Consider the following 10093-nt stretch of genomic DNA (forward strand, 5'->3'; position numbering starts at 1 on the left):
TGAAAGAATCAGATATTTTTTTCTGCGACGTTGACCGCTCTTTTTATAAAATTCAGTGCACCAGTCGACTGCTCCTAGGGCCAGTCGACTGATGGGCTTCAACGGCTATTTAATACGCATTTAATTGGCCAACTGTCGCCCAACGGCAATCTGCCAGTCGACTGCTCCAACACCAGTCGATTGGTATCAGTCGACTGTACCTCTCGACTGATCTTTCTGTTTGATCCCAGTCGACTGGAATTCAAACTTCAGTCGACTGATACTCTTAAAACTTGGTTGTGTGTTCTTCGGATCAACCCCAGTCGACTGCTGGCAGGGCCAGTCGACTGACCAAGCTGAAAACTCTCTTTTTCAGCTTCTTCTTTATCCCTTAGCCTTGACACAAGTCTTCAAATGCTTTCCACAAGCCTCGTGCACTTCCTTGCACTCGCTTGACACGTTTTCCTCAACTTTGTCATGCTAAGACTTCTCTTGCCAAGAGGCCTTGCCTCCAGGACTTCATCCTTTGCCAAGAGGCTGCGCCTCCGGGACTTCACCAAATGCCAAGACTCCATTCCTGGACTTTCTTGTGAACTCAAGTCACGCATGTTAGATCAACAAACATTGTCTAACTTAAACTGATTTAGCCAAACATTAAAATCCAAATTGTTTTGGGCAAAAATTGCCCCAACAATAATGATTGTAAAAAATTCATACATAAAAAAAAACTCATAAGGAACCACCACCACCATCATCGTCGTCGTCATCACGAGGAGCGGATTGCAACTGAAGATGTTGCAAGATCAGGTCTTGTTGTCTTTATAATTTATTAATTTCTTGATCTCTTTGTCTCATTTGCTGATCTCTTTGTCTCATTTCTTCATCTCGTTGCATTAATAACCCTTTCAAGTGGGTAACCTCCTCAGTCAAACTATGGATCTGTGATGTGACGGTTGGAGAGGTGATAGAAGATGTACCAGTAACTCTATGGGTTCTGCTCAAAGAACTCATACCCAATATCCTTCCACTACCTTTGGATCCCCCACTGACCTCCAGCCACAGACTCAGATCATTCCCAACTGAGGTCTCAGATCTATCATTTTCAGAGCTAGCACTTGAAGCTCGTTGTGCTAGCTCAAGCTTAGAATATTTATCTTGTATTATCAAAAGAAATATTAATATGTTGTAATATATGAGAAATTAAACACATAAAAATATTTAGATACATATTTAAACCTTAATTGATTTTGCTCTATCCCCACTCCAACTCTTGTCTTTCTTTTGAAATGTGCGAGTAAAAGAATCAATAAAATCTAGATCTCGCCCCATTTCCTTAGCCTATAAAAATATTGTTAGAAATAATAAACATTAATATAAAATAAATTAAAATTGAAGTAGTTAAAAAAATTACCAATCTGCGTGTATGCTCATCAATATTGATTGAGTCGCCCGCATATGTCACAGATAAGGCACCAGAATTATAAGCTTGATTAAGCTTATTCTGGTTACTCCTCTTTCGACTTTCTTCAATTTCCCAAAATTGAGAGATCCAAACTCAATTCTCATCAGTGATTCATGGTGGCTTTTTTCCCCTTATTTTTGCATGATTTAGGACATAGCGGATGTGATCACCACATTTTTTCTTAAAAATGCGTCCAATTTTCACTTCATCAATAGGGTCCCAAATAAACACCCGCTGAAAGTAGAAATAAATAATTTATTATATATTCAATAGTAATATCATATATATATATATATAATAAAATTGATAGTTTACCTTAAATTCATTCCACCACAACCCTTTGGTGGAATCAGAAGTACTTGTATAACTCATCGAATCCCCTCGCCAAAGGTTATTCATGATTCGATTAATATCGTGAATAACCCATACAGAATCAGTAAAACTATAATACAATATCAAATAAATGATGTTAAATAATTATAAAAATATAATTGATAATATAATTAATTTAAAATACTTACGAATCGCCGAGAGGGGCTATCAACTCTCGTGTATCTGTAGAGGACTGTCGAGTCGAAGGACCTTCCATAGCTCTTGGGGAATGAGAAGGTCCTGGAGAGGGGGCTGCACTTGAAGGAGAGGGGGTTGCACCTAAAGGAGAGGGGGCTGCACCTGAAGGAGTGGGGACTGTAGGTGCATGATTGGGGTTGCATGAAGGTCGCCACTGTAAAAAAATATATTAGCGATAAATCAAACAAAAATTATTTGCATAATGAAAAATATTAAAAACTTACCATGATGTCAAATCTAAAATTATTTACATAAAAAAAATACAAAACCTTATCATGATGTAAATCTATAAGGATGTGAAAAAATACACCACCAAGTCAATAGAAATATATATAACAAAAAAAATAAACTAAAATTTTATAAATCTATCTAGTAAATCAAAATTTGCATATTATGAAGATTAAAATTAAATTTGCAGATTAAAATGAAATATATATACACCTACACTCCATTATCCATATATTAAAATGAATTATTAATATTTTTATAATTTAACCTGACTTACTCAGCATGAAAAATCAAAATCATCATCGTCGTCGTCGTGGCATGGTCATCGTCATCGTCATCGTCGTCGTCGTCGTCGTCTTCATCTTCGTCGTCATCGTCATTTTGATGAATTTCACTTGTATCTACGGGTATCACTACTATACTGGGATCTCGTAATGTAGGAATATGATATTCCTCGGTCTGAAATGTGTTTACAACTTCGTCTTGTTGATATGCATTCTCTTGCCAACGTTCTTCAATTTTTATCCTTGCTTTTGTTTTACAAACAGCCCACCAATCAATTTTGTCTTGTTTCAAACTTGGATATGAAGCATAAAATACTTGAATTGCTTGTTGTGCCAACACAAATGGTTCATATCTCTTATATAATCTCTTATGATTAATTTCAATCAAATTATACTGTGGATGCACCTTCATCCCTCTGACAGGGTCAAACCAACGACACATAAATAAAACAACTCAAATTTCTGGACCTGGGTATTCCACCTCTATAATTTCATCCAATAACCCATAAAAATCATTACTTGCAGCTCCATCTGAGGATGATTGAACACAAACACCGCTATTCATTGTAGTCTTCCCCATTCCATATTCCTGAGTATGAAAATTATATCCGTTTATGAAATATACTGGCCAAGTCCGTACCATTACTTTTGGACCCCATGAAAGATGAAATAATAATTCTTGAGTCAACGTGAGCTTGATTACCCTGAATCTAAAATCAAATTCCAAAATTAATTATAAGTCAAAATATATGTTGAGCAAATTTAAATTTTTATACTCACATATGTTTTGAACCATGGTGCAAATTCTTCATCGCAGAATTTATTAAACTCTTGTGTTGCCATTTCAGAGTTTAAACTCTGAAAAATCCTATAAAAACAATAATTATAACATAAATTATTTACAACCGAATGAAAAAAATATAAAATATATACTCACTCAAAATATGGTGTTACTTCTGGACAATTCAGTAAAATATATGTGTGGGTTGCGCGCCATTCTTGACCAGTTAAGTATCTCTCTTTACATGGTCCACTTGGCCGGCCAAGGTAATTAAAAATTAAAAATGCTATCAAATTGGGATCAATGGGTCCTTCATCATTTCTTCCCGCTCTTTGTCTTTTGCTTCGGACGTGAGGCTCAAAATAATATGATGCAAAAGTTGTTACTTCCTCCACAATGTATGCATTAACAATAGAGGCTTCAACATGGGCCTTATTTTTCACTTTTTTCTTCAGATGATATAGAAATTTGATTGTAATAAAATAAAGTATATTAGACATTAATATATATGAAACAACAAAGTATATAAGTAATATTATTTTACCTTTCAAATGGATACATCCATCAAAAATGGACAGGACCTCCAACTTTGGTTTCATAAGGCAAGTGAACCAAAAGATGTTCCATCGAATCAAAAAATGAAGGTGGAAAGATCCTTTCTAAATTACATAAAATTATTAGAATTTCTCGCTCTAACGTTTCTATGTGTGAGCATTTCAAAACTGTTGAGCAAATATCATGAAGAAAAATACTTAACTCCGTAATGACACCTCATACAAAATTTGGTAACAGCTCCTTAAAAGTCATAGGAATGAGTCTTTCCATAAATATATGACGGTCATGACTTTTTAAACCAATTAATTTACATTCCTTCAAATCGACACATCTTCCAAGATTAGAGACATAACCATCTAAAAATTTTAAAGATTTCACTCATTCACAAAGAGCATGTCTCTGATCTCTATTCAATGTATAAACTGCCTTTGGCTTTGGTCCCCTACTACTTTCATCAACATCAAGACTAGGTCTTTTACAAATGAGTCATATATCTTTTCTTACATTCAAATTATTTTTTATTTTTTCGGGGATATCCATGACTGTATTAATCAGATTATCAAAAATATTCTTCTCAATATGCATTACATCAAGATTATGATGAATCAAATGACTGTACCAATATGGTAAATCCTCACTACAAAAAAACAGGTATTTTGCGATGAATTTTTGGGACGAATAGTTTTCGTCGCCAATCAGCAACGAATTTTGGGACGAATCAAAATTTCGTTGCTAATCTGCAACAACCTTTGCGACGAAAAAAATATTAGTTGCCAATTTAGCAACTCAATATATTCGTCGCAAAATTCGTTGCAAAAACTTATTCGTTGCCAAATTCGTCGCAAATTGGCGACGAAACAGAAGTTCGTCGCCAAATTGGCGACGAACAAGAAGTTCGTCGCCAAATTGGCAACGAACAAGATATTCGTCGCCAAATTGGCGACGAATAAGAAATTCGTCGCCAAATTTGCGACGAATTTGGCAACGAATAAGGTTTTCGTTGCAAAACTTCACTAAAATCTGAATTTTCCTTTTCTTCTCCCACGCGAACTTGGCGACGAATACACTATTCGTCGTTGGCGACGAATTTGGCGCCAACGAATTCGTTTTGGCGACGAATTTGGCAACGAATAAGTTTTTCGTTGCAAAACTTCACTAAAATCTGAATTTTCATTTTCTTCTCCCACGCGAACTTGGCGACGAATAATTTTCGCCAATTTTCTTCTCCCACGCGAACTTGGCGATTTTTCGTTGCAAAACTTCACTAAAATCTGAATTTTCCTTTTCTTCTCCCATGCGAACTTGGCGACGAATACACTATTTGTCGCCAATTTGGCGACGAATTTCTTGTTCGTCGCCAAATTGGCGACGAATTTGGCAACGAATAAGTTTTTCGTTGCAAAACTTCACTAAAATCTGAATTTTCACTTTCTTCTCCCACGCGAACTTGGCGACGAATACACTATTCGTCGCCAATTTGGCGACGAATTTAATTGTTCGTCGCCAATTTAGCGACGAATTTTATTATTCGTCGCCAAATTGGCGACGAATTTGGCGACGAATCAGAATTCGTCGCAAAACTTAACCCTAGATCCGAACTTTTCTTTTCTTCTCCCACGCGAACTTGGCGACGAATGCCCGATTCATCGCCAATTTGGCGACGAATTTTATTGTTCGTCGCCAATTTGGCGACGAATGTGATTATTCGTCGCCAATTTGGCGACGAATTTGGCGACGAAGTTGGTTTCGTCGCAAAAAACTTACTAAATCCCTAACTCCGAACTTTTCTTTTCTTCTCCCACGCGATCGAAGTTTCTGCCGCAGCGAAGTTTCTGCCGCAGCTCTCGCCGAAACTCCTCTCCCTCGCCGGATCTCTCTCACTCGCCGGATCTCTCACTCGCCAGATCTCTCTCCCTCGCCGGAGCTCTCCCTCGGCGGATCTCTCCCTCGCCGAAGCTCTCCCTCGCCGGATCTCTCCCTCGCCGAAGCTCTCCCTCGCCGGATCTCGCTGATTTCTGGCCGAGTTCTCTCCGAAATCTTTCCTCCTCACGTGGTAAGCTTCCTCCTTCCTTTTTGTTTTTTTTCCTATGTTTTTCACCGCCGGCGCTGCTGGAGAGACATCGTCGGACGTCGGGCGGATGTCTACTACTAATAACCATGTAACAAAAGCAATAAAAATTCTACTACTAATAACCATGTAACATTCATATTGACGTAATAATTCTAAGGATTATATTTCAAGGGAAGAGAGACCCATCGCTGCAGCTGTGGCTGTCGCGTTCCTTCATAACCTTCATTGTTGGCTTCTTGTGCTGCGTGCGTCCTCCGGTGTGAAATGGTAAACGGAGAGAGTCCTTATTAATGTTCATTCTCTGAGAAATTCCAGTTTCCAAATTCTGTGAATAATGGAAGTTAGTATTTGTTCATGAGTTCGTATCATCCCTGACGATATCAATTGCCACTGGGACCACCACACATGTAGCATTTTTCTGGTCTCGTCATCTCGAAAGTTTAGATAAATTGTTTAGGGCATAGGAGTCTTTCATCACTTTAGGCAACAAGATCATCATCCAAGCCTGGTACTCAATTAATTTTGAAAACAAATGATTTTCCTTGATTTTAAATTTAGAAGTGTAATTTTTTTTTTGATAATCTAGGTATTCGAGTCCTGGGGCTCGATTAATTTCGGAGACGGATTACTTTCGTTGATTCATTCATCCACAGAATAAATCTGAAAATGCAAATGTCTATCCGTCTCAGATTTTTCAGAATGAATGATTTTTCATTTAGATAAAGGTGGTGGGTTGAAGGGAGAAAGGAAAAAAAAAGTCATATTCAGTAAAGTAGTTGAGGATAAATGGTTACTTTGCATAAATTATAAAAGCTTCCTATTCGAATCAATATATACAAGTTATACTACTCGTTAATCTTTTCGTTTTTTAGGAAATCAACAATAATAGCTGAACTTTTTTCCCAAAAGAAAAATTAATAGTTGAACCTAGCAAAACAGCAACCAATGATATATGATCAATTTATTTTTATTTTTTTTGTCAAATATTTTTAGTTTGGTTTCTAAAATGGAGAATCATGATTTTTTTAATGCTCCGGAAAACATAAAGCTCTCCCTTTGAAAAACAACAGTATATAGCGTGGTGCTCTTTATAGAAACAAGTAGTTGATTTCAAGCATATATCATCAAACAAATTTAAAGAATATAAATTAGCAAAATGTTCAATATCCGTAAGACTAGAGGTAAGTAGTACAAACTTTGTCTGAAGTCCTTTTTTATTTTTCGTTCTTATTATTAGTTTAAATTGGTAAATTTTGATTAGGAGGTCCAATACTTGTTAGAGATTATTCAATACAAAGCTTTTTTTGTATTATATCATGTTTTAGAGAGCTACATTCTCTACCAAATCTGGCATCATATAGGTGATAGTCAAAATCATTCATTTTAGTAGAGAATAATTTTTAAAGTGTATTTTATTTAACATAAAATATTTCCTAAAATATATTTTATATATTTCCTAAAGTGTCTTTACATATTTAGTTTATAGGTTTAAGTTTTAATTTTAAGAATGATACTTTCTCTTTATCATGTTTTCTTATGCAGGAGAAAAAAAGATATTAACGGAGAAAGAAGCAAATTAAAAGGGCTATTACAACAAAGAGACGAGGAAATGATACAAAGAGACGAGGGGGTCACTCAATTGAAAGGGCTATTACAACAAAGAGACGAGGAAATGATACAAAGAGATAATCAAATTAAAAAATTACAAAAACAACAAGAACGAATTTTGCGCCATTTTCAGTTGCAACTTGGTGATGACGACGACGACGATAACGACGACGACGACGACGACGACGACGGCGACGATGGTGGTGATCCTTCATGAGTTTTTTTGTGTATGCATTTTTTAAGCATTATTTTATTTATTTGACATGCATTTTATTACAGCTACAAGTTAATAATTTATATATTGTTAATAATACTGTTTGTTTTTTGTTAAACAGGTTTTGATAAACAAATTAAAAAAAAAAAGGTTAGTCTTTACATATTTAATTTATAGATTTTAGTATTAATTTTAATTTTAAGAATGATACTTTCTCTTTATCTTATTTTTCTATGCAGGCGAAGACAAGATAGTGACGAAGAATCAAGCAGAGTATCTCTTCTATCTTGTCTTTATATATCTTCTGATTTGTTTGTACCAGTACTTTTTAACTTCTTTCCTGTATTATGATGATGTGACTTGGTTAGACTTATAGACATGTACATACATGTCTAATGTAGTTATTTGCTGGATTGTATTATGAGTTTTATGGATTGTAGATGTTATGGATATTTGAATGTTATGGATATGGATGATTTGGATGTTATGGATTCATGTATGTTATGGATATTTGGATGAAATGAATGGATGTTATTTCTTTATTTGTATTGGATTTTTAGATATGCTTGTTTATTACAGGTTACATGTATTTATGAATAGATCCGATTGGATCGATATTGTTTGTATATACAGGATAATCACCAAAATAAATATTCCATTGAAATTTTTTTTTGTTTTTGCAACGAAATCTGCGACGAATATAGGATTCGTCGCCAATTGGCAACGAAATTAGCAACGAAAACTAGTTCGTCACAAATATATCGTCAGTTTACTATTTATCAAAATTTGCAACGAATTTTAGATTCGTTGCCAAATTCGTCGCCAATTGGCAACGAATCCAAAAATTCGTCGCCGATTGGCGACGAATTTATTTTCGTCGCCAATTGGCGACGAATCCATTTTCGTCGCCAATTGGCGATGAATATTTGGATTCGTCGCCAATTGGCGACGAAATAAATTCGTCGCCAATTGGCGACGGAAATAAATTCGTCGCCAATTGGCGAAATTTTAGTTTCGTCGCAAATTTTTGCGACAAATGTGGATTTTTCGACGCAGATTTTTGGCGACGCTTTTATACCAACGAAAATTATTCGTCGCAAATTTCGTTGGAAATCTTTTTGCGATGAATTTTTTGACAAAATTCGTCGCAAATTTCGTCGCAGAATGCTGTTTTTTTTGTAGTGTACCCCAGTCTTAGCCACAAACACTTTGTGCTGACTGGGTATGTGAAGTAATATCCCTTTGTTTCTTTTGGGATATCCTACAAAATAGCACTTATCAGATTTGGGTCCTAGTTTATCTGAGACTGGACGCTTAACGTAAGCCTCACACCCCCAAATCTTCATAAATGACATATTGGGACTCCTCCCAGTCCATATCTGATATGGTGTCTTTATCACAGCCTTAGATGGAACACGGTTAATCGTAAAAGCTGCAGTATCTAAAGCATATCCCCAAAAGGATATTGGAAGATCTGTGTGACTCATCATAGATCGTACCATATCTAATAGAGTACGATTCCTCCTTTCAGATACACCATTCCATTGTGGTGTTCCAGGAGGAGTGAGTTGGGATAGAATCCCACACTCAGCTAGATAGTCACGAAACTCGTGGCTAAGGTATTCACCACCTCGATCTGATCGAAATATCTTAATACTCTTGCCAAGTTGGTTTTGTACTTCATTCTTAAATTCTTTGAACTTTTCAAAGGATTCAGATTTATGTGTCATCAAGTACACATAACCGTATCTACTAAAATCATCAGTAAACGTAATGAAGTATCTATAACCGCCCCTAGCAGCAACATTGAAAGGGCCACATACATCGCTATGTATGAGTCCTAATAAGTCAGTTGCTCTTTCGCTGTGTCCACTAAATGGAGTCTTGGTCATCTTGCTGATAGCCTTCCGCAAGTGCACGGAATGTCGTCAAGTAATAAAAAGATCGAATCCACAGGGACCGTGGAACTACTTACTAAATCTAGCACAAAAAGGTGGAGAGAATGTTGATCATGAGTTGTGTGGGGGAGATGGGAGTGTTCTAAAGTGCTTTATCCTAGAAGGCAGAGAAAGGGATCGACTGTGACACTGATGGGTGAAGCGATCCTAGGATTTCGGACTCCTCAGAGAATGGATTAATCGACTTGGATCCTCTACCTTTCCTCAATAACTGTTCAATTGTAGGAATGTCAACCAAATTATCCAATTCAACCTCGTCAGGTATCCTCGAATTAAATCATTGGTGTTCTTACGTCACTCGTTATTGGTTTGAAACGGTTCTAGAAGCCCGGTTCAAGGTCTGCCCGTGTCACTCAGGCGCCCCGGAAATACTAAAAGAACCA

At 36.3% G+C, this 10093-nt stretch overlaps 2 pseudogenes; both read right to left on the reverse strand.

Moving 5' to 3' along the window:
• Positions 1-708: 708 nt before the first annotated feature.
• Positions 709-1840, reverse strand: LOC141831087 (uncharacterized; annotated as a pseudogene).
• A 672-nt stretch (positions 1841-2512) lies between these two features.
• LOC141831088 (uncharacterized) overlaps positions 2513-10093 on the reverse strand; it is an 8921-nt pseudogene continuing 1340 nt past the window's right edge.

This window comes from Curcuma longa, chromosome 6 (assembly GCF_044706935.1).
Source record: "Curcuma longa cultivar G26 ecotype Majalengka, Jawa Barat chromosome 6, ITB_CL_G26_1.1, whole genome shotgun sequence".
NCBI lineage: Eukaryota > Viridiplantae > Streptophyta > Magnoliopsida > Zingiberales > Zingiberaceae > Curcuma > Curcuma longa.